Below are 26194 nucleotides of genomic sequence, written 5' to 3'. Positions count from 1 at the left end.
ACCGCAATTTAAGAAGGATGTTGACTAGCTGGAAGGTGTGCAGAGGAGGGCGACCAAGATGATCAAGGGTCTGGAAATGAAGCCTTATGAGGAATGGTTGAAGGAGTCTGATATGTTTAGCCTGGAAAAGAGAAGACTGGGAGGAGATATGATAGCCATCTTCAAATATCTTAAGGGCTGTCACATGGAGCATGCTTGTTTTCTCCTGCTCTGGAGGGTAGGACTCGAACCAATGGCTTCAAGTTGCAAGAAAGGAGATTCCAACTAAATATTCAGAAAAGCTTTCTGACACCAAGAACTGTTCAGAAGTGGAACAGACTCCCATGAGAGGAGGCTGACTCTCCTTCCTTGGAGGTTTTTAAACAGAAGTTGGATGGCCGTCTGTCATGGATGCTTTAGCTGAGATTCCTGCATTGCAGGGGGTTGGACTAGATGACCCTCAGGGTCCCTTCCAAGTCCACTTCCAACAATTCTATGATTCTATGTCCCATGCTGACAATATCGGCAGCATCACCAAGCACCATTTCCACAGAGCAGCTGGCTGCTCCTGAATGTGGGGAGGGCAAACCTTGGGACAATATTTTCTCTGGAACTGTCCATTTATTTTTTTGGAGAGCTGAAAGCAAACCATAAACAGACACTCTGTTAAATTCCTCCCATGGGTGTACCCAGGATTTATGTTGGGGAGGGCAGGTAGCCAGGATTTATGTTAAGGGTGCAGGACACCCCCTCTGGCTCTGTCTAGCAGATTTGGAATGAAGTGTCTCAACAACAGTTGTTTTGGATTACTTCCTTTTGACTCCCAAGTGCTCAGAAAAATACACCATAATCTGCCTACAATTTCTACTTTTAGTTAAGTATTTTTATTTATTTACCTGATAGGGGGCAACTGCGCCCCCCCCCCATCTACGCCCATTATTCCTTCCATATTGTAATTCAGATGATCAGTCTGATGAAAGGATTTAGGGATGTGGCTGCAATCCTAAACTCCCTTGCCTGGGGGTAAGACCCCCTGAACACAATGAAGCTTCCTTCTGAGTAAACATGTACAACCTGGGTGAGGTGAAACCTCAGTGGCCTATGAAGTTCTCCCCAGGCCACGCCCCTTCCCAGGCCATGCCCCCTCACTCTCCTTCAGTCCCCAGCCCACCCCCTACCTGGATGGTGGAGGGAGAGGCTGGACATGTGTCCTACTAAAGGAAGGGGGGGAATTATTCATTGCTCCACCCCTCTTTGACTCTGGCCCCACCCACCACTGACATGTGACTCTTACACAAGGGAAGGGAATAGAAGTTTCCTGCTGCTCCAGAGGGTAGGACTCAAACCAATGGAGCTGAGTGAAAAGGAGATTATGATTCTATTTTAAGAAGACCTTTCTGACTACAAGAGCTGTTTGGCAGTGGAAGGGATTGTTTCAGAAGGTGGTAGATTCTCTTGTTGGAAGTTTTTAAACAGAGGTTGGATTTTGGGACATTCCCACCACATGTGGAAGTATGTGCCTGTGGGGGTGCAAAAACAAATCTCACTACAGCCAACCAAAGACAGCCAACCACACCCTAGGCCACCAAGGAAACACAACGGGCGAATAGTAAGAGAACCCATATGAGTAACACTGATACAAAACACACGTGCACTAAGTACACCTTGATTTTATTTTGATGTGTTATATAATTGATGTTAGGGACGCGGGTGGCGCTGTGGGTAAAAGCCTCAGCGCCTAGGGCTTGCCGATCGAAAGGTCGGCGGTTCGAAACCCCGCGGCGGGGTGCGCTCCCACTGCTCGGTCCCAGCGCCTGCCAACCTAGCAGTTCGAAAGCACCCCCGGGTGCAAGTAGATAAATAGGTACCGCTTACCAGCGGGAAGGTAAACGGCGTTTCCGTGTGCTGCGCTGGCTCGCCAGATGCAGCTTTGTCACGCTGGCCACGTGACCCGGAAGTGTCTCCGGACAGCGCTGGCCCCCGGCCTCTTGAGTGAGATGGGCGCACAAACCCCAGAGTCTGTCAAGACTGGCCCGTTCGGGCAGGGGTACCTTTACCTTTACCTTTATAATTGATGTTAGCCACTCTGAGCCCGGTTTTGGCTGGGGAGGGCGGGGTATAAATAATTTTTTTTAATTATTATTATTATTTAGAATAATAGAAACATAACCACCCCACCCCCACTCACCATTCCCCCTCTCTCCCCCTCTTCCTAACCTAACATTGTATGTAACACTAATGTCTCACAACAAATGAAACTGAATTGTAGAAAACACAACTTGAATAAAGAAACAACGCATGTGTTTTTGTACACTAAGAAATCTTTAATAAAAATACATTTTAAAAAAACAAACAAAAAAACAGAAACAGAGGTTGGGAATTTGGATAGCCATTAGTTAGGGATTTATTTATTTTTTAGCTGTGATTCCTGCACTGGAGGGGCTGGGATTGGATGACCCTTATGGGTCAACTCTGCAATTCTATGATTCTCAGCTGGAAAAGGCCTCTTTGCACGGTCGCATATTTCTCTCTTCACAAGCACAGAAAGGGGCAAATTTGGTTTGTCATAGCAACAACAAAAATCTGTGTTTAGCCTCTCTATGCTTTGAACAATTTTCAGCTGAGAGTCAGATCTCCCAGAATTCATTTGCATTGGAGTCAGTTCCAGATCTATTTATTTATTTTTAAAACGTGGTCCCTTTCGGTTTGAAGACATAGCAACCCCAACCTACAACATGCTCCTGACTTAATGCAGGTATAGGATGGGATGTCTGTGAGTTCTAGTGCTTGAATTTTTCTCTACCCATTGTCTCTATGCCATGTATGATTTTATAAGCTTCTATCACGTCTCCTCTGCCTTGCCTTTTCTCTAAACTAAATTGCAGGGGTAGGACTAGATGTTGCTTGGGGTCCCTTCCAACTCTATGATTCTAAAAAAACTCCCGGACTCTGCAATCTTTTCATATAAGGCAACCTCCTCCAACTCTATGATATTGAAATGCAGGGCCAACTGAGCTGTTAGGCAGGGTGAGGCTGCCCCTTCAGGTGGTGAAAGTTCCTGATGTGGCAACCCTTACAAGTCCTGCTGCCTTTACCTGTGGCAGAGAAGCTGGGCTGACAGCACCAATTTGGGTTGAGATCTCACCTGAAAATGGTGCCCTTGTTGGCGCCGCTTCATTGGGTTTTGTTGGGGGCCGCGGAGGCAGCAGCAGGGTAGGACGGGACTTCCCGTTTCGCCTCGAGCGGCAAAACACGATGTGCCATGCCAAATGACAGGGCCGGCCCTGCTTCGAACATAATAACAGAAAAGGACACCATCGTGATGTGCTGTTTGCGCCTCTGCAAGTTCCCCGGTTGGCAGGCGCCTGCTGCTGAGAGATTCCCCCAGTCTCCCAGGGACGCTGCCTAGGAGATGGGACAGTCTCCAGCAACAGCTGGGACAGCAAGTTCCAAACGAGAGGGGCTTAAGGGTTGTCAATCTGTTCAGCGGATCAAAAGATTAGAAGGTTGGTGGCGCTTTGGCGCCCAACAAGAGCATTCCTGGGGTGAAAATCCGAGGCACTGAATGACTTCTAAAAACAGTGTGGGAAGGCAGCAAAGAGACCCAGCAAGCTGAGAGAGAGAGAGAGAGAGAGAGAGAGAGAGAGAGAGAGAGAGAACCCAGAAGAAAGAAACCATGTTCTCCAACTTCTGGAAAAACACCAGTTGCTGCTTTGAAACTTGCATGCTTATTATTAAAGGATGCTTGCCAGTAGCCGAGTCATTTTGGAGGGGGGGACACGGGTGGAACTGTGGGTTAAACCACAGAGCGTAGGACTTGCCATTCAGAAGGTCGGGGGTTCGAATCCCCATGATGGTGTGAGCTCCTGTTGCTCTGTCCCAGCTCCTGCCAACCTAGCAGTTCAAAAGCACATCAAAGTGCAAGTAGATAAATAGGTACCGCTCCGGAGGGAAGGTAAACGGTGTTTCCATCATCACAACAGCCCTGTGAGGTAGGTCATGCTGAGGGGCAGTGACCAGCCCAAGGTCACTTTGCAAGCTTCATGTCTGAGTGGGGGTTTGAACCCAGGTCCTATCCTTACACTCTTAACAACTACACTGTAAATCAGGGAGCCTTCTTGGCGGCTGCTTCCAGACACTGGAACTCCCTCTCTTGAGAAACCAGACTGGCTCCCTCCTTCTCCTTCAGCCAGCAGGTAGAACTGACTGGTTTTTAAGGAAAGGGCTTTTAATAGTGCCGTGCTGTTTTTATCATTTGTATATGGACAGATTTGTCTGTTGTTTTGATTTATTGCTTTAATTATATTTGAGTTTAATTACCTTTGAACCTTTCATACTGTATGTTTTGAAGTTTTCATATTTTACTTGTGTTTTAATTTTAAAAAGACTCTGCCATGGACTGGCAGGATACAGAGGAGTGGTGTGAGGCACCAGCTGGGGAACCCCCAAGGGAACCCCCAGGGGAAGAAGGCTCAGAGCCAGAGGACTGGTGGCGAGATGGCAATGAGTAGTCAGAGGGAGAAGAAGGAGCAGAATGGGAGGAAGAGGTGTCAGAAGGTGAAGAGGCAACAGGATTAAGTGAGCAAGAAGAGTTGACAGAGAGCAGTTCAGACCTCGAGGCAGGAGAGGAGGGAGGCCAGAAGAGGGATGAGGCAGGTTGCTGAAGAATCCAGGGAGTCTCCCCCTTCTGCTGTGACCAGCTCCCCTCCCCACTGGTCTCCTAAAAGTTGCAGAGAAAGGAAAAGAGCAGAGCAGAGATTGGTTGTACTCAGACATGGCCTATGACTGCTTGGGAAAACCCTGGAGAGGAGGGGACTTAGGCAGCCATGGGAAGGTGATGACTTTCAGTCCCTGCAACTGCCTCATTGGGGCAAGGCTGACTGGTAAGAGTTGCTGTGATTACTGTTTTGGTTTGTTTAAATAAAGAGTTAACTTCACCGACACCAGGCAGAGGGCCTTCTCTGTAGTGGCGCCCGCCCTGTGGAACGCCTTCCCAACAGATGTCAAGGAAATAAACAACTATCTGACTTTTAGAAGACATCTAAAGGCAGCCCTGTTTAGGGAAGCTTTTAATGTTTGATGGTTTGTCGCTTTTTATTATTAATATTAATATTCTGTTGGGAGCTGCCCAGAGTGGCTGGGGAAATCCAGCCAGGTGGGCGGGGTATTAATAATAATAATAATAATAATAATAATAATTGCTGCTGACCTTCACTTGACTCTGGCTCCTGACAGCCGCCTTGAGTCCCCATCTAGAAAAAAGGCGGGATATAAACAAATATGCTGCTGCTGCTGCTGCTGCTGCTAATAATAATAATAATAATAATAATAATAATAATAATAATAATAATAATAATAATAGATCATCTGTAACTACATGTCACATCATATTCAGGATTCCAGATGAAAACAGCCTCCTTGTATTGTACTGCTGCCTGCTCTCCCTTGCCAATAGTAAAGGTAAAGGTAAAGGTACCCCTGCCCGAACGGGCCAGTCTTGACAGACTCTGGGGTTTGTGCGCCCATCTCACATCTATAGGCCGGGGGCCAGCGCTGTCCGGAGACACTTCCGGGTCACGTGGCCAGCGTGACAACGCTGCTCTGGCGAGCCAGAGCCGCACACGGAACGCCGTTTACCTTCCTGCTGGTAAGCGGTACCTATTTATCTACTTGCCCCCGGGGGGGTGCTTTCGAACTGCTAGGTTGGCAGGCGCTGGGACCGAGCAGCGGGAGCGCACCCCGCCGCGGGGATTCGAACTGCCGACCTTTCGATCGGCAAGCCCTAGGCGCTGAGGCTTTAGCCCACAGCGCCACCCGCGTCCCTTTTGCCAATAGTACCTGGTTCCATTTAGAGCCAATCCTTAGCAAAGGTCACACTCCAGGCCAGCTGTCGTGTCCCCAGGGACCAGAAGCAGATCGCCTCTTGAAAAGACAGAGGTGAAGCTCAAGAGGAGCGAATTGGGAACAGAAGCAGATATGTACCGTACTTAAAACTAGGCAGAGGTCCAGATCCAAGACAGCACTCGAAAAAGGCGATTCAGGCTGTGACGTCACAAAGAACCCTGCAGGTATGCTTTCCTAGGGGTTGGTGGGCAGGGACTGGCTGCTGGGAGACCAGCTGACCGGGTGCCAGGGAAGCATGGTACTGCAGCCTAGATGGCCCCCTGGCAGCAGGGGCTCTGTCTGCAGGTGGGGAAAAGGACAGTGGCAGCGAAGGAAATGAGTTTGAGTGCTGGGAGCCCCAGGTTGAAACTGCCAGGGTTTCATGGCCAAGTGGGGATTTGAACTCTGGTCTCTCCTAGGTCCTGGTCCAACATTCTAACCAGCGCTTTTATTTTTAGTAAATAAGGTGCTGGTACACTGGGACGCAGGTGGTGTTGTGGGTTAAACCACAGAGCCTAGGACTTACCGATCAGAAGGTTGGCGGTTCGAATCCCTGCGACGGGGTGAGCTCCCATTGTTCGGTCCTTGCTCCTGTCAACCTAGCAGTTCGAAAGCACATCAGAGTGCAAGTAGATAAATAGGTACCACTCCGGCAGGAAGGTAAACGGTGTTTCCATGCACTGCTCTGCTTCGCCAGAAGCGGCTTAGTCATGCTGGCCACATGACCCATAAGCTGTACGCCGGCTCCCTCGGCCAATAAAGTGAGATGAGCACCGCAACCCCAGAGTCGGCCATGACTGGACCTAATGGTCAGGGGTCCCTTTACCTTTACCTTTACTCACCATGGTTACACTTTTAACATGGGGGGGCGGAAGGTGCCAATATTGCTTACCTGTGAGTACCCCCCAGAGAAAAAGCAGAGACTCTAACCACTGCTCTACACTGCCTCACTGATGCCACAGGCAATTCTGGTTGGCACACTGGTGCTCGCGGGCGCCACGTTGGCGACTTCACTAGTCCTTAGGGAAGAGGACCTATTATTGCAGTTTTTTGCGCACACCAAAGGGACCATCCAGCAGAGTCCTTCCCCAAGCAGCAGCAGGAAGGCAGATTTCCACGCATCTCCACCCGCAGGTAACTGCTGCCTCTCTCCACAGAGGGATCTCGGAGTATTTGATTTGGATACAACTGACAGATAAGGCCGAACAGGCGGCAGGATGTTAGACTCGGCCTCTCCGGAGGATTGCAGACAAAATAAGCTTGCTAACTTGGCGGTGCTCCCCTCGCGTCTCTTCCCCCCAAGCCCCCTCGAGCAGCGTGTTAGATCTCCGTCTCTCCATCTCCATCTAACAGGGCAAGTGAGACAGACAAATTTATTTGGCCAGCAAATATTGTTTTCTCTCTTTATTAGATGGAGGCTTTGAATGTTTTATGAGCTCCGGTATTATAAGATCGTGGCGGGGGAGGAGAAAGCATCACCTCCAAAAAAGAAAAATAGAAAAAAATAGCAAGCCTGGTGGACTCCTAAGATGGGGAGGGCCGGGGAAGAGCGCCCAGACGGCCCTCGTGGATGGCGGCAGGTACTTTGCGCTGCTTGCGGAGACTGCATTAAAATGCAAATTTCTCTCTGCCTGCTGGGAGCAGATAGTAAAACGCTAAAGAGGCAGGAGGCTTCTCTTTCGCAAGAGAGGCAGGCAGGCCCGCGACGGAGCATGGGGCACTTTTTAATTATTTTCCTCGGCGCCTTTTTAAATGAGATTGGAAGTGTTTTCTCTTGCTGCAGAGGCTGAAAATAAACAAAGCCAGAGGGTTTTTTTTTTTGCGGGTGTGTGTGTGTGAAACAGGGCTTTCAGGGGGTTTCTCGAAGGCCAATTGGGATTGAGAGACAGTGCGGAGTAGTGTTTAGAGCAGCCATGGCCAAACTTGGCCCGCCAGCTGTTTTGAGACTACAACTCCCATCATCCCTAGCTAACAGGACCAGTGGTCAGGGATGATGGGAATTGTAGTCCCAAGTTTGGGATACACTGCTTCACCTTGCAAAGGTTGCCTCTTCCTTGGCTTTGGGAACTGTAGTCCTGAATCAGCTGGAGGGCCAAGTTTGGCCAGGCCTGGGTTAGAGCGGCAGACTAGCACCTGAGAGAGAGAGACCACGGTTCAAACCCTTCATTCTGCCATGAAGCTTTCCCTGGCTGTGGCCTTTGGTCAGTCGCTGCCTCTCAGCCTCTCCTACCTCGCAGGAGTGTTGTGGAGGCAGAGAACCATGCACACTACTGTGAGCTCCTTGGAGGAAAAGCCAGGATATAAATTCAATAAATAATTCGGAACCAGGTGGGGAGAGAAACTTAGGCTATGTCCTGCTTGTCCAAAGCAGCATCTGGTTGGCCACTGTGAGAACGAGATGATGGATTAGATGGGTCAGTGGCCTGATCCAGCTATGGAGCTCAATTTAGGACCTTATGAGAGAACCAGGTATGCCACTATGAGCTCTTTGGGAGGAAAGGCAGTGGTGGTGTAGTGGTTAGAGCATGGATAGGCAAACTAAGGCCCGGGGGCCGGATCCAGCCCAATCACCTTCTAAATCCAGCCTGCAGACAGTCCAGGAATCAGCGTGTTTTTACATGAGTAGAATGTGTCCTTTTATTTAAAATGCATCTCTGGGTTATTTGTGGGGCATAGGAATTCGTTCTCCCCCCCAAAAAAAAAATATAGTCCAGCCCCCACAAGGTCTGAGGGACAGTGGACCAGCCCCCTGCTGAAAAAGTTTGCTGACCCCTGTTAGAGTGTCTGACTAGGACCCCGGAGAAACCAGGGTTCAAATCCCGCAATACACCAGGAAACCTACAGGGGAGCCCAATGAGGCATACATGGTTCTCCCCCTCCTCAATTAATACCCACAACAGCCCTGTGAGGTAGGTTAGGCTCTCCCCGTATAAACCAACCCAGACTCTGCATTCATAATCTGAGGCCATTTGTTGTGTCTGCAGGGTGACAACACGAGAACGGGATCTTCCCTGTAGTAGTTCACTGTCTGTGAAATGGTCTCCCCAGGGAGGTTCCCCTGGTGCTTTCATTATGCATCTTCAGGTGCCAGGTGAAACCGTTCCTCTTCAACCAAGCCTTTGACTGATGAACATTCAACAGCCTTTTAAATGTGTCTGCGGGAAATTGGGGGAGGGTATTGTTTTGCTGTTTTGTTTTAAGTATTTACTTGTGATTTTATCTTGTATTTTATTCTGTGAACTGCCCTGAGATGAACGACAATATATGCACCACCACCATCACCATTATTATTATTATTACTACTATTTAACATCTTTATTGAAAGTTCAAAAAGTACATAATTATATGTGCACTAAACATGACGAGACATAAATAAAACACAGAGAAAGAAAAAGAGAAACAGCGCCTGTGTCGAAGGAAAAATAAAGGGGGGGGGGGAGGGGGGAAACCCCCAAACTGTATACTTTACAAGGTTGTTATTGTACTTCACCAGATCTTAACCTATTACAGTATTTGTAAGCATGGATTCGAAATATCATTGAATCTGTCCATGGCAATTCTGCGTTTATATGCAAGTTGTTCATATGTTGCGAGTTTGTATGTCTTCAATCCACTCCTAGAAGGGAGCTGCATTTTTATTTTATTTTATTTTTCCAATTCATCAGTATCAGTCTTTTTGCTGAGGTAAGGGCAGGGAGACTCCACTCGTGTTGTCCTTTTGTAAGGTTTCGTGTACAGGGACGCGGGTGGCGCTGTGGGTTAAACCACAGAGCCTAGGACTTACGGTACTGATCAGAAGATCGGCTGTTCGAATCCCCGCTACGGGGTGAGCTCCCATTGCTCGGTCCTTGCTCCTGCCAACCTAGCAGTTCGAAAGCACATCAAAGTGCAAGTAGATAAATAGGTACTGCTCTGGCGGGAAGGTAAACGCCGTTTCCGTGCTCTGCTCTGGTTTGCCAGAAGCGGCTTAGTCATGCTGGCCACATGACCCGGAAGCTGTACACCGGCTCCCTTGGCCAATAAAGCGAGATGAGCGCCGCAACCCCAGAGTCAGTCACGACTGGACCTAATGGTCAGGGGTCCCTTTACCTTTACCTAATGTTTCATGTGCTGGGTATATAATTCAAGAGCATATTTGCTCTGTATTATTATTATTATTATTATTATTATTATTATTATTATTATTATTATTATTATTATTATTATGGTTGAGAGGCAGTGACTGACTGAAGGCCACATCCGGGGAAACCTTCATTGCAGAGTGGGAGATTCAGACCCTGGTCTCTCCCACGTCCTAGTCTGACACTCTGACCACTACACTGCACTGCACTGCTGGACTGAACGCAGTTGTGGGCGGGGAGGAGGAGGCTGGACTTTTCTATCCCGCTCCCTTGCGCGCACACAAACCCCTCGCCAACTGCTGCAGGAGACTCTGCCGCTGCTGCTCTTGCCAGGCGCAAGGCAGGCGTGAGAGACAGGTCTGCAGGAAATGGCAGGATGGAGAAAAGGAGCAAAGATTCTCCGGGCAGCCAGCGTGCTATTATTCCCCTCGCAAATCGCATCCGATGACGTCCCCCCGCGGAGTCCCCCTCCATTCAATCGCGAGCCATTGATTAAGTGCTTTGCGTAAATCTCTGCGCCAGTGTGACATCCCGGTCTACAGGGCCGGTTTTCGACAGCCTTGCTGGTTTAAAACGCAGGGCCTCCCCCCTCGAGAAGCCGGGACAAAGGCAGGCCCTGATGGAAGACAGTTAATCGGATGCGATGGACGAGCTGGTGGCCGCGGAGAGAGAAGGAGGGAGGAAAAGACAAGGTCCTTCCCCAGTTCTTCCAAGCTGCGCTCAGCGGAGCGAAGAGCAAACGGCACATCAAAGGCAGCGCGGAAATGAGCCTGTGTAATCCGAGGGGAAAAAATAGCCACCAGCGCTTCAAGAAATGAGCCGCCCCATCTCATCTCGAGCAAATCCTGGCACCCCCCTGCTCACACACACCTTAAAAAAAAGGAGAGAAAGGCCTCATGTCAGCAGATTCCACTCTCGGCTTCGCCTTAGGCGATCCTGGTCGCCTCGGCGTCCCGTCAGCTTTCCGCCTCGCTAATACTTGCACATTTCTTCAACTCAGCAGGGCCCTGACGAGCTGGAGGAGAGGAGATTTATCCAGCCAAATTGGTCTGAGTAATAGGGAGTGCGGCTCTTAGCTGGGATCAATAGTGGAGGGGGGTGCGGTTTAATGTAGAGAAAGGGGAGCTGAGAGAAGCATTGGGTTGGTTTTCCACTGAAAAACTGGACCCAATTTGCACACCCCAAAACAAGAGGCGTACCAAGCGTCCTTCGGGATTTGTTTATTTTATTATCGATCTCATGAAATGTATACACTTATTGATTATTAAAGACCAAACAAACCCTCAAAGAAAACAATACCATAAAATTATTGGCAAAAAACAACTCTTTAAAACATTCAAAAAATAAAATTGTGCGCATTTAAAACCACTGGTCGCATTAAGATAAATTTAACAGTGTAAATAAGTTTTGATGGATGTTACAATGGAATACTGAATGGTTTGGGTTTATGTAAAATATGCAGGAATGTATGGTATGCAAAATTAACCATGGAAAGAGAAGAAGGGAAGTCATTGATTTAAGGTTGTTTAAATGAATATTTTGAAATGTAAATTAGAAATTTAATTTAAAATTTATATATTATATATATGAGAACCGCTTCTGCCACAATAAAACAGATTTAAACAGATTTAAACTTGAAACAACTTTCTGAACACCAGGGTAGGCTTGTTTTTGTTTACATCAGGGCAGTGGCGTAGCGTGGGTTGTCAGCACCCGGGGCAAGGCAAGTAATTTGTGCCCCCTAACCCGTGGATTTGCGCCCCTAACCCTAACCCCCAGATGTTGCGCCCGGTGCGGCCGGCCCCCCCTGCACCCCCCACGCTACGCCACTGCATCAGGGTAAATAAAAATGCTCTTAGCAGCTGCCAAAATCTGTACAGTGAAGGCACCTGCCTAATGTCAATAGGCAGGGAGTTTCAAAGTGCCACACTATTTCTTACAAATGTGGAATGTGTGTTGTTGCATGCTCCTCCAATGTCTGAGCAGTGTGAGATTCCAGGTTCTCCGGGTACTTACCCAGGGTTTGGTTTCCTCAGGCACAGTGGAGACTGTGGTGTCTTTATGATGTTTATTTACACATATATACAACCTGAGCCTAAGATGGAGGGGCTCACAGCATTAACACCCCAAGAGGGTCTTGCTTCTCCCATAGCCACCGCCTTGGATTCCAGCAGAAATCAGGCGTGGCTCTGACTCTGCCTTCCCAGCCTGCTGCTTTGCTTCCAGCTTCCACACATACCACTCTGGCTTTTGTCTTTCTAACTACCAGGGAGTTGAGGGAGAGGGGCTACCCATTTGTCCTCTGGCACAGAGCCACCTCCTTTGCTTCCTTAATGGACCATACTTAGAGGGCCATTACCAAGAACTTTGGCCACTCCCTGTTGGATCCAGGAATTGGAATGCACCATGGGAAAACAGTCCTCCTAGGCCTCTGGCTAATTAAATAAGCTATGACCTTTTAAACAGTGTGTGTCAGAGGGGTGTCGTTATTTCGTTTGCTATTATGTTATGCATTTTTGTGTTTTGATGTTGCACATTTCAAAGGATATAGAGAGGTCAGCGTAGAGGTTAAAGATGAGTCCGAGAATCTGGAGGTCCCTTACTCTGTCTGTTTAAACCTCTTTCTGCAAGCTGAGCTGCCCCCAAACTTCCAACAAAGGCAGTATAAAAAAATGCATGCAATAGTGAAAATAACTTGCAGAAATGCACTGTTAGGGAAAATTCGTGGGAAAATGTGCATATCTGCATAGAAAAATGTGCGACTGGACACAAAATCTACAGCAAAATGCTGACTGGTTTCCATGAGGCCTTTAAATAATAAACATCGCAAACTGATGCAGAAATACGGCAAAGTGTATTTAAGGCTGGACAGATTAGGACCTGAGGGGAACGGAAATTGGCTGTCTTGTCTACTGCTATCCTTAAGCTATTACAATCTAAGCATAGGCACCTTGTTCCTGCCTGAGACAGCTTGTAATGAGGTCCAGACAGACAGCAGAGATGGTGCCTGGCCTGGTGGAAGGATTCCTGCAGAGAGGAATGCAACTTCTAGGAGTCTGAATAGGCTTTAAAAGGTTCTAAGCCCACCTCCTGCTCTCACAGCAGCCAACCAGAGGCCTCTTGAGGAGGATGCAAACGCAAGAACATTCTCTCCACCAAAGATTCATGGCAACTGACATTCATAGGCATACCATTTCTGACAGTGGTGGTGTTTCAGAGGTCTGCTGAATTTTATTTTTTATTTCTGCAATTCTAGCTGGACATAAAATTCACTCACCTGTGTATAGAGAATCAACCCTAAAACTCATATATAGTGGTACCTTGGGTTACAGACGCTTCAGGTTACAGACACTTCAGGTTACAGACTCCGCTAACCCAGAAATAGTACCTTGGGTTAAGAACTTTGCTTCAGGATGATAGCAGAAATTGTGCGGCGGCAGCAGGAGGCCCCATTAATTAAAGTGTTACCTCAGGTTAAGAACAGTTTCAGGTTAAGAACGGACCTCCGGAACGAATTAAGTTCTTAATCCGAGGTACCACTGTATCAGTGGTACCTGACCCCTAGGAAGCTGGCCCTGATCTAACCTGATGCCTCACCACATTGCTAGAGGGGCTGCCCCACACCTGGTAAACATCTCCACATGTGGTGGGAATATACAAAAAACCAGCCTTTCTAGAATTCAGTATTCTGAGAAATTAATAAAGTAACAAAACAACAATTGGAAGACAAGCCAGAATTAGTTTAAATAAATATATTTCAAGACAATAATATGGATTCACATAATAAAGAATTAGGAAGTGATTTATTAAGTTAAAAAGTCCTAGACTCTACAACTTTCCCTTATAGGGTAGTCACGGATGAAGGCAGTCCTGTATAGGGAAGTTTTTAATGTTTAATGCTTTATTAAGTTTTTGTGTATCCTGGAAGCTCTCCAGAATGGCTGGGGAAACCTAGTCAGATGGGCGGGCTACTATGATTGTTGTTGTTGTTGTTGTTGTTGTTGTTACTACTACTGCTACTACTACTACTACTCCATCTCCTTGATTATTTCAGCTGCCGTTTTCTGGACCTTTTTGAACTCTACAATTTCCCTTTTGAATGAAGGTGACCAGGATTTTTGGAGGTGCCTTAAACATAAGGGATGGCTCTGCTGTAACTGAGCACCTTGCCTGGCACCATGGGCGATTGGTGGGCCACTCTGGCCCAGCCTCTGTCTCCACTGCAGTGAGTTCCTTGGCACCATTTCCAAGGCAGGTTGCTATTCCTCATGCCTAAACGGAGTCTTTTCATACCCTTCTGTTTGGCGAGAGCCTCCTGCTGCGTGGAGCTATTTCCAGACGCTAATTAGCAATCCATCGATTGGTTGCAGGGGCTGTTTAATGTCTGCGCTTCAGACATACAGACTCAGCGGGTGTCGTTTCAGAGTGGGAGAATGAGGACCACAGTCTCCACTTCTCCAGCATATGTTGAGCGCACTGGGCCCCCCGCTGACAGCGCTTTCGCACGCCACCCCAGTCTCCGGAGTGCTAGGGAGACGCCAGGGGTTTCAAGCACAAACTCAGAGTTTTATTTCGGTGGAATGAAGGCCAGCAGAGACCGTGGTGCTATTAGGATCTGTGGCTTTATTTATACATGCATCCTTTGCAGCTTTGTTTATGTAATTTATACATTGCCCTGTTATGTACTGAGTTGAATAGGATCCAAAATGCAGCAGTCTGACTGGCCCTAGAACAATAGGACCCAGAATGCAGCAGTCTGATTGGTCCACAGGAGCCACTCAATCCAGCTCCAGGTGGAAGTGAATCCGCAACCTGAGTGGCCTACAGAAAATCCCAGAATTAGCCAATCACGTGGGGCCCATTGTGTAAATAATGTATATAAAGCAGACATTCTGGGGGAACTTCCATTCCTCCTCACCACTATGAGCTGAATAAACAGCATGAAATCCACTCTCGACTCCGAGTATATTTCACAGGCGACGAAGGTGGGATCCTTCATGCCCCTCATCAAAAGATGGAAGGCAAGTATACCAATATTGCCAAATGGTTGATTTTTGTCACTTTTGAATTTACTGGCACCTTCTGTATTTTGTATATTTGTATTTCCAATGCTCTGGATTTTGATGTTTTGAATGTTTAATGTAAGCCGCTGTGGACACAGCTTATTGCGACAAAGTGGCCGACAAGGATTTGCAATCCATCAATACCGAGACTTAATATCAGTACACAAATCTCGACAAAAGGTAAGAACCAAAACAGTTATATGCATAAAATTATAATAAGAAAAAATATATGCAACACATAATAAAATACATAATAAAAAAACAGATTGTTACAACAACAACGACATAAAAATAAAAATAAATTCAGCTACAGGGGAAAAACAAAAGCAGTGCACAGATACAAATCTTTCTGTCCAATGGTAGTTTTTAATCCACAGAAAATGACAGGCCCGCCCAGATCTCAACTGGGAGGTTGCATTTCCTCTCCCAGTCCCTGATGCCTTAAGAGCTTATTCCGCCTGCCTCTCCCATATCACATATATACAATCGAGCATAAGATGGAGGGGCTCACAGCACTGACGCCCCCAACAGATCTGGTTTCTTGGTTAGTCACAGTCTTAGAAGCTCACTGGACAACAAGAAGTAACCAAGCCTTTGGTGTTATTGACCCAGACCTGTGGAACTCTCTGACACTAAAGATTCAGCAGGGACCTTCCTCCTCAACTTTTAAATGCCTGCAGAAAACCTTTCTATTCCACCTGGCTTATGCATAGGGTTGCCATATGTTCGGGATTTCCCGGACATGTCTTCTTTTTGGGGGCCAGCATGCCCATACGAGCGGATTTCTGCATTTTACATAAAGTGTCTGAGTTTGGGGTTTTAAAAAATAAACTGGGTGTGGGGTGGGGCCTGTGCTAGGGCCGTGCTTGGCCTTGTGCTGTTTTCGGCACCTGCCAGGCCTTGCATGGCCTTCCTGGGGCCGTTCAGCCTCTCATCATCTGCAGACGAAGCATCTCCTGAGCCAAAGACAGCCAGGGTAAGAGAGGGGAGGGAAGGGGGGAGGGGCAAGCAGGCAGATGAGGAAGGGGTCAGTGGCAGGGAGAGGGCGAGCGACAGAGATGCAGGATGGTGAGGTGTTTCCCAGAATGTTTCCGGGTTTTTGCTCTTTGGAATATGGCCACCCTACTTATGCAGGTGTCAGGCTTCCATCCCACGGTGGCAGCAAAGAAGCAGAGAAAAACAAAGAAGGGTTCTTACTAATTAGTTCATTCAATAATCGCAGCGAGAGACAAAGGAATGCGGTCTCTATATAATGGCATTGCTCCAAGTAAAGTCCCACCTCCCTACGTTGTCCCTATTCTACGTCACCCCTGCACCGGCTAATCTGAACTTTCTGCTTCTGAGCTCTCTGTTCTACTACCCGCAATGCCTGCCAGGTCCTGGGAGAGGGGGGTGGGGTCAGGAATGCTTTCCAAAGACACTGAGTCTGCACCCTTGTGCTTCTTCTTCTTCCTCCTGCTCCTCTTCCAATATTTCCCAGCTTTTGCCCTCTGCAGCCTCTGAACTATGCCCTTCTGCAAACCATTGTTCTAAATCTATCCTGTCCTCCTGTTCTCGGAAAGGTTCAGGAGAAAAGGGAGGGGGTGGTCACCACCATTCCTTCTCAGTCCAGCCCCTGAGAACAGGCAATTGAGAATACGCCCTTTCACAATAGTCAGCTGGTTTCTGATTTTAACTTTTTAAAATATGTTTTTTATGGTATTTTTTTGCACATACAATTGTTGCAGACTGTTCTGATAGCCTTTTCATGAATAGCGGTGTAGAAATGTATATTTACAGTGATACCTCTGGTTGTGAACGGGATCCGTTCCGGAGGCCCGTTCACAACATGAAAAGAGCGCAACCCACAGTGGCGGGTCTGTGCACCTGCGGGTTGCGACTCGCTGCTTCTGCACATGCGCGTGATGTCATTTTGTGCTTCTGCACATGTGCAAACGGCGAAACCCAGAAGTAACCCTTTCTGGCACTTCCAGGTCACCACGGGACGTAACCTGAAAGAACGTAACATGAAGCGGACGTAACATGAGGTATGACTGTACATGGTGCTGATAATGCCACAGTTGCAGGTTCGATTCTCGTATATTCCCCTCCTGCATTGTAGGGGGTTGGACTAGATGACCCTCAGGGTACCTTCCAACTCTACAATTCTTTGTGTTTTTTTAAAATCCCCATTGGGTTCTCCCTCCTGCCCCCTGACCTCCTAGAAACAACAATAACAAGCTTAGAGGACTCGAGATGACTGCCATAAATCCAATTAGAGCGGGGTTAAGCACTCTGTAGTCGGAACAGGCCAGTTTGAGCTGCTGAACAAGCAGCTGCTGGATTGCCCATTGATTCGAGGTAAATAATATTAGCTCTTATGGATCTCCTCTCTTTTCTGTTCCGAAGGAGACATCCATCTAATATGGCAGGCCTCAATGCAAAAGGCCGACCCACCTGGCCTCTGTCATGTTGAAGCCATTACACGGGAGCAAGAGTAATTGTCCCTCACACTGAAGTCGTCCCCCCCCTCCCGCAAGTCTTGAAAAGGACCCAGAGTTACTTAGCAAATGAAGAATATTACAGCCGCAGTGACTGTCGCAGATGAAAAGGGTCGAGGTGCAATCCAATCATCGGTTTATGGACCCAGCATCCTCCGGGGAGCATCAGGCATGCGTTGGATCTCCTGGTCCTAGCCTGGGGTGGAGCTCAGAGATGGGCAAAAGGATCTGGGTGGCTCAGGACTGACAGCAAACAGAAAGGGGTCATGATGCTGGAGGAAGAAGGGTGGAAGGGTCAGCTCCAGGGAGGGGCTGCTGGGGGCAAACTGCCTCCCTACTTCAGAGCACACCCCCCCCATTTATCAGCCGCAAGTATTGATTCAGCCGTACTGGAGAGCTTAGATATATTTACTGTAACGTAGCAGTTAAATGACAAAAAGTGCCTAATTCCGATCTTGCTGTACTGCTGTTTCAGAAACTCAGTTTCCATCCTTTCCTTCTACTGATATAACGTCATAAAATTGTTGAGCTGGAAGGGACCTCAAGGGTCACCTCGTTCTATAATGCGGGAATCACGGCTGAAGAAGCCCTGACAGATGACCACCCGATCTCAGTTTAAAAAACAAAGGAGACTCCACCACCTTCAGAGGCAGTCCGTCCTGCTTTTGAACGGCTCTTACTGTCCGAAAGTTCTTCCTAAGGTTCAGTCAGAATTCTTTCTCATCATTTGCGCACATTGGTTCAGGTCCTGCCCCTCAGAGAAGCAGAAAACAATCTGGCTACGTCTTCCATGTGACAACAGCCCTTCAGATATTTGAAGATGGGTATCTCAGATGGGACGCGGGTGGCGCTGTGGGTAAAAGCCTCAGCGCCTAGGGCTTGCCGATCGAAAGGTCGGCGGTTCGAATCCCCGCGGCGGGGTGCGCTCCCGCTGCTCGGTCCCAGCGCCTGCCAACCTAGCAGTTCGAAAGCACCCCCGGGTGCAAGTAGACAAATAGGTACCGCTTACCAGCGGGAAGGTAAACGGCGTTCCGTGTGCTGCGCTGGCTCGCCAGATGCAGCTTTGTCACGCTGGCCACGTGACCCGGAAGTGTCTCCGGACAGCGCTGGCCCCCGGCCTCTTGAGTGAGATGGGCGCACAAACCCCAGAGTCTGTCAAGACTGGCCCGCTCGGGCAGGGGTACCTTTACCTTTACCTACCTCAGTCTTCCCTTCTCTGGGCTAAATGCACCCAGTTCCCTCAACCATTCCTCATAATCATATTGATCATCTTGGTTGCCTTTCTTTATACTTCCTCCAGTTTGTCAATATCCTTTTTCAACTGTGGTGCCCAGAACTGGCCTCGGTCCAGTGTATCTGAAGGAGCGTCTCCACCCCCATTGTTCTGCCCAGACACTGAGGTCCAGCACCGAGGGCCTTCTGGCAGTTCCTTCACTGCGAGAAGCCAAGTTACAGGGAACCAGGCAGAGGGCCTTCTTGGTACTGGCACCCGCCCTGTGGAACGCCCTCCCACCAGATGTCAAAGAGAACAACAACTACTAGACTTTAGAAGACATCTGAAGGCAGCCATATGGAGCTTTTAATGTTTGATGCATTACTGTATTTTAATATTTTGTTGGAAGCCGCCCAGAGTGGCTAGGGAAGCCCAGCCAGATGGGCGGGGTATAAATAATAAATTATTACTATTAATTATTATAGGAATCACCAAGACAGAATAGAGGGGCACTATGACTTCCCTTGATCTGGGCAATATACTTCTGTGGATGTTGCCTAGAATAGCATTAGCTTTTTTTGCTGCTGCATCACCCTGTTTGCTCATGTTCAGCTTGGGGACTGCTAGGATCCCTAGATCCGTTCCCAATGTACTGCTGTCAACTGGAGAACAGGAGGCTCACATAGGAATGCAGGAGCCATCGCTTGGTGGAACGGCTGAGGAACCCTTTTCCCGTAGAAATTTGTGACAATCGTTTTAGGAACAACAACAAACATCTTTGCAGCTCCTTCCCTCCCTGAGGGCATCGCAGGTGATGGCACAGCTGTCTGGTAAACAAACCTGCTTTCTATTAATCCACTCGCTCAGCTGTCTATTGCTACCTCTTCCACAAACAACGCCACCATTGATTTAGTGTCCCTTGGCTGGATCGATTTTTCCTTGTCAATCAAGCGCATGACCACACAGACCCATCTCTTCCATGCTTGCATGTTCCCTCCTTATCCTGCGATTGGCTCCAGGAAGGAATTGGCTAGAGGGGCAGGAAAGCAGGGATGGAGAAAAATAGCAATTTGGGCGTCGCTCATTTTATCTTTTCTACAGTCCGATTCTCCACATGCCCACATCAGCTTGCAATTTGTTTCTGTTCGTTTTGAAGAAATTGGTCCTCGTGAAAACCCACCCACGTTTTAGTTCGGATTTCTTCTCTTGAGGCAAGGAAGAAGGGCTACCTTCATGCTATTCATATAATCAGTTATCAGTAATCAATATATTCATGTATGCTCACACATAATCAGGGCTTACAGTATTTTATAATCCATTTTGAATCAAAGGGAAACTGTGCCTTAGCTAACTGCAAACTGCTTGAAACAGCAAAATTAGGAGCCGACCTTTCCCCTACAAACATCCGTGTACCCTGGACAAGGGGAAGACATGAATCAGAGATACTGGTGCAAAATCCCCTCAGATACAGGCTAAATTAGTCCACTGGAACAGGAAGAGCTAAACCACAAAATCTCCAAAACTCCCTGTCCTGTCATAACTAGGGGAGAGGTTAGACAGAGCGTCACTGCAAGCAACGGAAAGCAGAACTAGAACTCTGTGCTTGACCAGTGCTTGACCAGGAGCTGGAAGCATGGCAAGAAGCTTACTAATTGGCTAATTTTCGCTGGCGATATCGTGACTGCCTCATGGTTGTCTCATGATCTATGATTTGCTGTGATCTGCTCAGGTATAAAGACCTCTGGATTTCTGTCAATCGGGGTCCCAGTTCCTTTTGGAAGAGATTCCAAACTGGGTCCTTATTGCCTGGCAATAAACTTCACCTTCTAATTCTCCATTGCTGCGTCTGCCTGATCCTTATTAAAGCCAAGAGAGTACCTGCTTACGTTCATGTGCATCACTCTCACACACTTTTTTCTCTCCTAGGTCATGTTGTCCAAGATACACATTTTTGCACAGCAAGTTCCCAATTGCAAAGCATTTCTGCAAACCTGATTTCACAGTTTGCAACAGCAGATGCATTTTCGCGCTTGGCTGGAGAACCGCAATGCAGAATTCAGTGCGAATTTTAGAGAGTGGTGGTGTTTCAGTTTGCATCTCGTTTCAGAAACCACGAGTTAGGCAAGTTTGCCTTTAGGCGTGAATGGAATCAAATTTCTCCCCAGAGAGGTTGGATACAATAAAGTTGTTGTTGTTGTTGTTGTTGTTGTTGTTGTTGTTGTTGTTGTTGTTGTTGTTGTTGTTGTTGTTTTAAAGCCCTGCTAGATCAGGCACAAAGCAGACCATCAACTCTATCACCCTCTTCTCAGTGTGGCCAACCAGATGTCTCTGCAAGCAAGACCTGCGTGCAACAGGGCTCTCTCCTCCTTCGCGATCCCCAGAAACCGGTTCTCAGAGGCCGACTGGCTCTGACAGTGGAGACAAAACCAGGCCATCAAAGGCCAGTAGCCTTTTCACAACTTGCCACATGCATTGTGGAGCCTGAGTCCACAGAGCAGGGATCTGGGGGTAGCTTGGCCAGTTGTGCCAAATTGGTCACGTATGAATTGGAGCGAAGAAGAAGCGGTTGATGACTGGCAGCCGGCCTCCCTGTCCTGAAGACGGGCTTTAATAGCTTTCCTTTGTATTTCTCTACAAACATCCCCTTTCCTGACCTGCTCTCCTTTGCTCGCGATGCTTCCAGATAAATGCAGCATCTGTTAAAAAATAAGCCTGAAAAACTCATGCCGGCTCAGCCCTGCTCAGAGGGGAAGTGCTCTGCGTCTAATTGGGTAAGTAGACTTCACTGTAATGTCAAGCTGATGGCGAATTTTGCCTGAGGACGAGTGGAGGGAGAGGCAAGGAGAGGTTCTGGAGTGCCGTTGTAGATCTTAACAGCCTTGGATTTTAACTAGCTGCTCGCAAGCCTGAGGATGCTTCCCGGTTTTGTCTTCTGATGATGCTCTTAAAAGCCAGCATCCTTGGGAGGCTTGGGAAGGGGGGGGGGAAATACAGTGGATGAACACACAGAATCATAGAACCGTAGTGTTGGAAGGGATCCCAAAGGTCATCTGGCCCAACTCCCCAATGCAGGATTCACTGCTAATTCTAGAACCTCCCTTTGGAGTGCAGAGTAGATTCCTGAAAACTCCTCTTTAAAATGCAACAGAAGTCTTTGCTTACTAACTCCCACCCAGAATTAGGGTTTTTTCAGAGCACAGCCTGACTGGGTGAATCCACTAGAGGTGGGGGAGAAATCTGATATAGTTTGCATGTATTTATTTATTTATTATTAATAATAATCACATGCCCTTTGCCCTAATAAGGTCCCAGGGTGGATTACAACATTAAAAGACAATACTGAAAACAGTTTAGAACAACTTACGATCACAAAAATTAGGTGGTTCCTAAAATGTGCTAATGCAACTTCTTGTCTTGTCAACTGATGGAGGTGGCAGGGCATGGCATGAATTTCTGGCACAACCCTAATATATAAAAATAGTAATAGCAACAATTAGTTAATTCATAAATTACCCACTTTTCACCCAAAGGTCTCAGGACTGGTGACAACATTAAATTGCAATATTAAAAACAGTTTAAAACAACTTCCAACCGCAAAGAAATCAAGTGGATGCTTAAAATACACACCTCAAGGGTCAAAAGCCAGGGTTAAAGAGGCTGTGTGTTCATCACCCTCTGGCAGAAGCATAAGGAAGCCAGATACACCGCTGTGGAAACCATTTCCCACAGTTTAGGGGTTGCCTCAGAAATAATAATAATAATAATAATAATAAATTTTATTTATATCCCGCCCTCCCCAGCCGAAGCCGGGCTCAGGGCGGCTAACAACAATAAAAATAGTTCAACATTCTAAAACATTCATTATAACATTAATTAAATCAAATTAAAATCAAATTAATGGCAACCATCAAGCAAATTTTTGTGCAGATTGCCAGAGGAGGGGGTCAGGCTGCGCCCTGACAAAAGGCCTGGTGGAACAGCTCTGTCTTGCAGGCCCTGCGGAAGGATGCCAGGTCCTGCAGGGCTCTAGTCTCTTGTGACAGAGCGTTCCACCAGATTGGAGCCGCGGCCGAGAAGGCCCTGGCTCTAGTTGAGGCCAGCCTAACCTCTCTGAGGCCTGGGATCTTTAGGGTGTTTTTATTTGCAGACCGTAAATTTCTCTGTGGGACATACCAGGAGAGGCGGTCCCGTAGGTACGAGGGTCCTAGGCCGTATAGGGCTTTAAAGGTTAAAACCAGCACCTTAAACCTGATCCTGTACTCCACCGGGAGCCAGTGCAGCTGGTACAGCACCGGATGGATATGATCTCGCAGCGAAGACCCCGTAAGGAGTCTCGCTGCGGCATTCTGCACCCGCTGGAGTTTCTGGGTCAGTCTCAAGGGCAGCCCCACGTAGAGCGAGTTACAATAATCCAGTCTGGAGGTGACCGTCGCATGGATCACAGTGGCTAGGTCAGGGCGAGAGAGATAAGGAGCCAACTGCTTAGCCTGGCGGAGATGAAAAAATGCCGCCTTTGTTATAGCTGTAATCTGCGCCTCCATAGAGAGGGAGGTATCGAAGATTACACCCAAACTCTTCACGGATGATGCTGGCACTAATTGCACCCCCGCAAGAGACGGGAGTTGCCCCCTCAATCCCATATCGCTCCGTCCCAGCCAGAGGACCTCTGTCTTCGAAGGATTTAACTTCAACCGGCTCCCACGTAACCATCCAGCCACAGCTTCCAGACATCTGGTCAGTGTATCTGGGGCCGAGTCAGGATGGCCGTCCATCAACAGATAGAGTTGGGTGTCATCGGCATACTGATGGCAACCCAGCCCAAAACTCCGGACAAGCTGGGCGAGGGGGCGCATAAAGATGTTAAAAAGCATCGGGGAGAGAATTGCACCCTGAGGCACTCCACACACCAAGGAGTGGCGCGATGACAATTCCCCCCCAAGCGCCACCCTCTGTCCCCGACCGGAGAGAAACGAGCGCAGCCATTGAAGGACTGTGCCCTGGATCCCCACGTCGGCAAGGCGGCGGTCCAGGAGTTCGTGATCGACCATGTCGAAGGCTGCTGACAGGTCTAGAAGAATCAGCAGCCCCGACCCGCCTCGATCCAGCTGCCTGCGGAGATCATCTGTTAGGGCGACCAGAGCCGTCTCGGTCCCATGACCAGCGCGGAAGCCGGACTGGAATGGGTCGAGAGCAGATGTTTCATCCAGAAACCTACCAAGCTGTTCAGCAACCGCTCTCTCAATCACCTTACCCAGGAATGGAAGATTCGAAACCGGGCGGTAATTGGATAGATCTAAAGGATCTAATGATGTTTTCTTTAAGAGCGGACGCACCACTGCCTCCTTCAGTTCCCCTGGGAATATCCCAGTGCCAAGGGACAAATTGATGATATCACCCAGGGGGGCCCGCACCTCGTCTGGACACGCTCTAATCAGCCAGGACGGGCACGGGTCAAGAGGACAAGTGGTGGGCTTTCCAGCTTGGAGGAGTCTGTCCACATCAGCTGGGGATATCCGGTCAAAGTGGTCCAATACTGGACCCGAGGACAGTCGAGGGGCCTCCAGTTCCTTCATTGTATCCAAATTGGCAGGGAGGTCATGGCGGAGCAACAGGACCTTCTCCGCAAAAGAGCTCGCAAATGCCTCGCAGCTGTGTGCCGAATTGTTATTTAAATTTGGCTGTCCTTCGAGGGACGTTAAAGACCTAATTATACTAAATAATTGCGCCGGGCGAGAGCTAGCGGATGCAATGGAGGCCGAGAAGTAGGACTTCTTAGCGGCCTTCACTGCCATCTCGTAGGTTTCCATAAAAACCCTATAAGATGTTCTTGAAGCTCCGTCACGGGCACCCCGCCATACTCGCTCTAGCCGTCTGAGGTCCCGCTTCATTTTCCGAAGCTCCTCGGTAAACCAGGGAGCCCGGTTTCTGCGGGGTCGCAGAGGGCGCCTAGGTGCGATCTCATCGATGGCTGCCAGGAGCTGGATATTCCAGCCCTCAACAAGCTCAGTCAATGAGTCGCCAGGGGGAGCAAGGTCCCGCAAGGCCTGACGGAATCTATCAGGGTCCATCAGCCTCCGCGGGCGAGCCCAAATTGGCTCGCCACCTAAGCAGGGTGGGGGTGGAAAATCAATCCTGGCTTTCAGTGCATAGTGATCAGACCATGGCACCTTCATCGAGGGAGACATGATCACATCTATACCGGCGCCAAAGATCAAATCCAGCGTGTGGCCTGCTTGATGTGTGGGGCCCGAAACAAACTGGGAGAGCCCTAGTGTCGCCATGGAAGACACCAGGTCCAGAGCCTGTGAGGAGGGAGTGGCATCAGCATGGATGTTAAAGTCCCCCAGTACCAATAGGTTGGGGAACTCCAAGGCCCAGCCGGCCACCGCCTCCAGCAGGCCTGACAGGGTGGCTGCTGGTGCGCTAGGTGGCCGGTACACCAGCCAGACAGCCAAGCTCTCCTCGGAGCCCCACACTAGGCCAACACATTCAATGCCGGGGATCGATGGCGATGGTAGAGCCCTGAAAGAACAGTCTTCTCGGATTAATAATGCCACCCCTCCCCCCCGGCCCACAGTCCGCGACTGGTGGAGGACGGAGAAACCCGGGGGCGCCATCTCTCGTAAGGTAACAGTTTCCCCTTCGCGCACCCAGGTCTCCGTCACACAAGCCAGGTCAACCCCCTGCGAGGTGAAGAAGTCTCGCAGGGTGGCGGTTTTTTTGCCTATAGACCTGGCATTGCACAACACCAGTGACGGAGGTGAGTAATCCTTGCTCACCCTACCTTCGTCCCTCGGGATGGGGCGCAGATTGGAAGGGGTACGAGCATATCCATATCTCGATCCCCTTCGCCTATGACATCTGCCCCCACCGCCATACCTCCCTCGCCCCACTACGGTAGCAATCCCAGGCCTCAAACCAACCTCCATTTACAGAATAGAAACGAGTCAAATCAAAAACAATTGTACCAACACAACAAATCCCCACCCCACTCAATAGCCAACCCCAAACCAAAATAAAACAGAACAAAATAGAAATACATCAATAAAAACCACCGTTCATGGTGGTACAACAAAGTAAAAAGTAAAACCCCCTATAAAACATTTTAAAATATATAAAAACATTTTAAACATTTGCCACGGCAACACCAGTGTCCTTAAAACAGTAGCGGTGGCGAGTGTGGGCCCCGCCCCCTAGGCCTGAGAGGAGTGTGCCTACAGGAGGGAGCGGCCTTCCTCAACCCCCACAGTGAAGCCGCAGCAGTGGTGTCCCGGTGCCTCATGAGGCCTCTTAAGACAGGAGAGTCCTCCTGGGCAGCAGAGCGCAGCAGTCCCTGTGAGTCCTTCAGGCCCCGCCCCGGGCCAGATGGTGAGTGGCAGGAAGGAGCAGGGCCCTCAGACACCCACACAGGAGAGTCCTCCTGGGCAGCAGACGCAGCAGTCCTTATGAGGCCTC

The 26194-nt window shown here is 48.7% G+C and overlaps 2 long non-coding RNA genes across 3 annotated transcripts in view; both read left to right on the top strand.

Moving 5' to 3' along the window:
* The window catches only part of LOC309520180, a 29513-nt gene that overhangs the window by 1029 nt on the left and 2290 nt on the right, over positions 1-26194 (top strand). The window contains exon 2 of the long non-coding RNA XR_014214175.1: positions 21423-21510. This is a non-coding gene — a long non-coding RNA (uncharacterized lncRNA). The remainder of the gene's footprint in view (positions 1-21422; positions 21511-26194) is intronic.
* Positions 5811-7681, top strand: LOC309519747. 2 transcript variants are annotated; one of them, XR_014213997.1, is made up of 2 exons: positions 5811-6047; positions 7274-7681. It is a non-coding gene; the product is annotated as an uncharacterized lncRNA (long non-coding RNA). The 2 variants fall into 2 exon arrangements; XR_014213998.1 differs by lacking the exon at positions 5811-6047 and adding an exon at positions 6104-6168.

The sequence above is a fragment of the Podarcis vaucheri genome, assembly GCF_965113315.1.
Source record: "Podarcis vaucheri genome assembly, chromosome: 15".
Lineage (NCBI taxonomy): Eukaryota > Metazoa > Chordata > Lepidosauria > Squamata > Lacertidae > Podarcis > Podarcis vaucheri.
The sequence above is the reverse complement of the archived record's forward strand: the minus strand, read 5'-3'. Positions and strand labels throughout refer to the sequence as shown.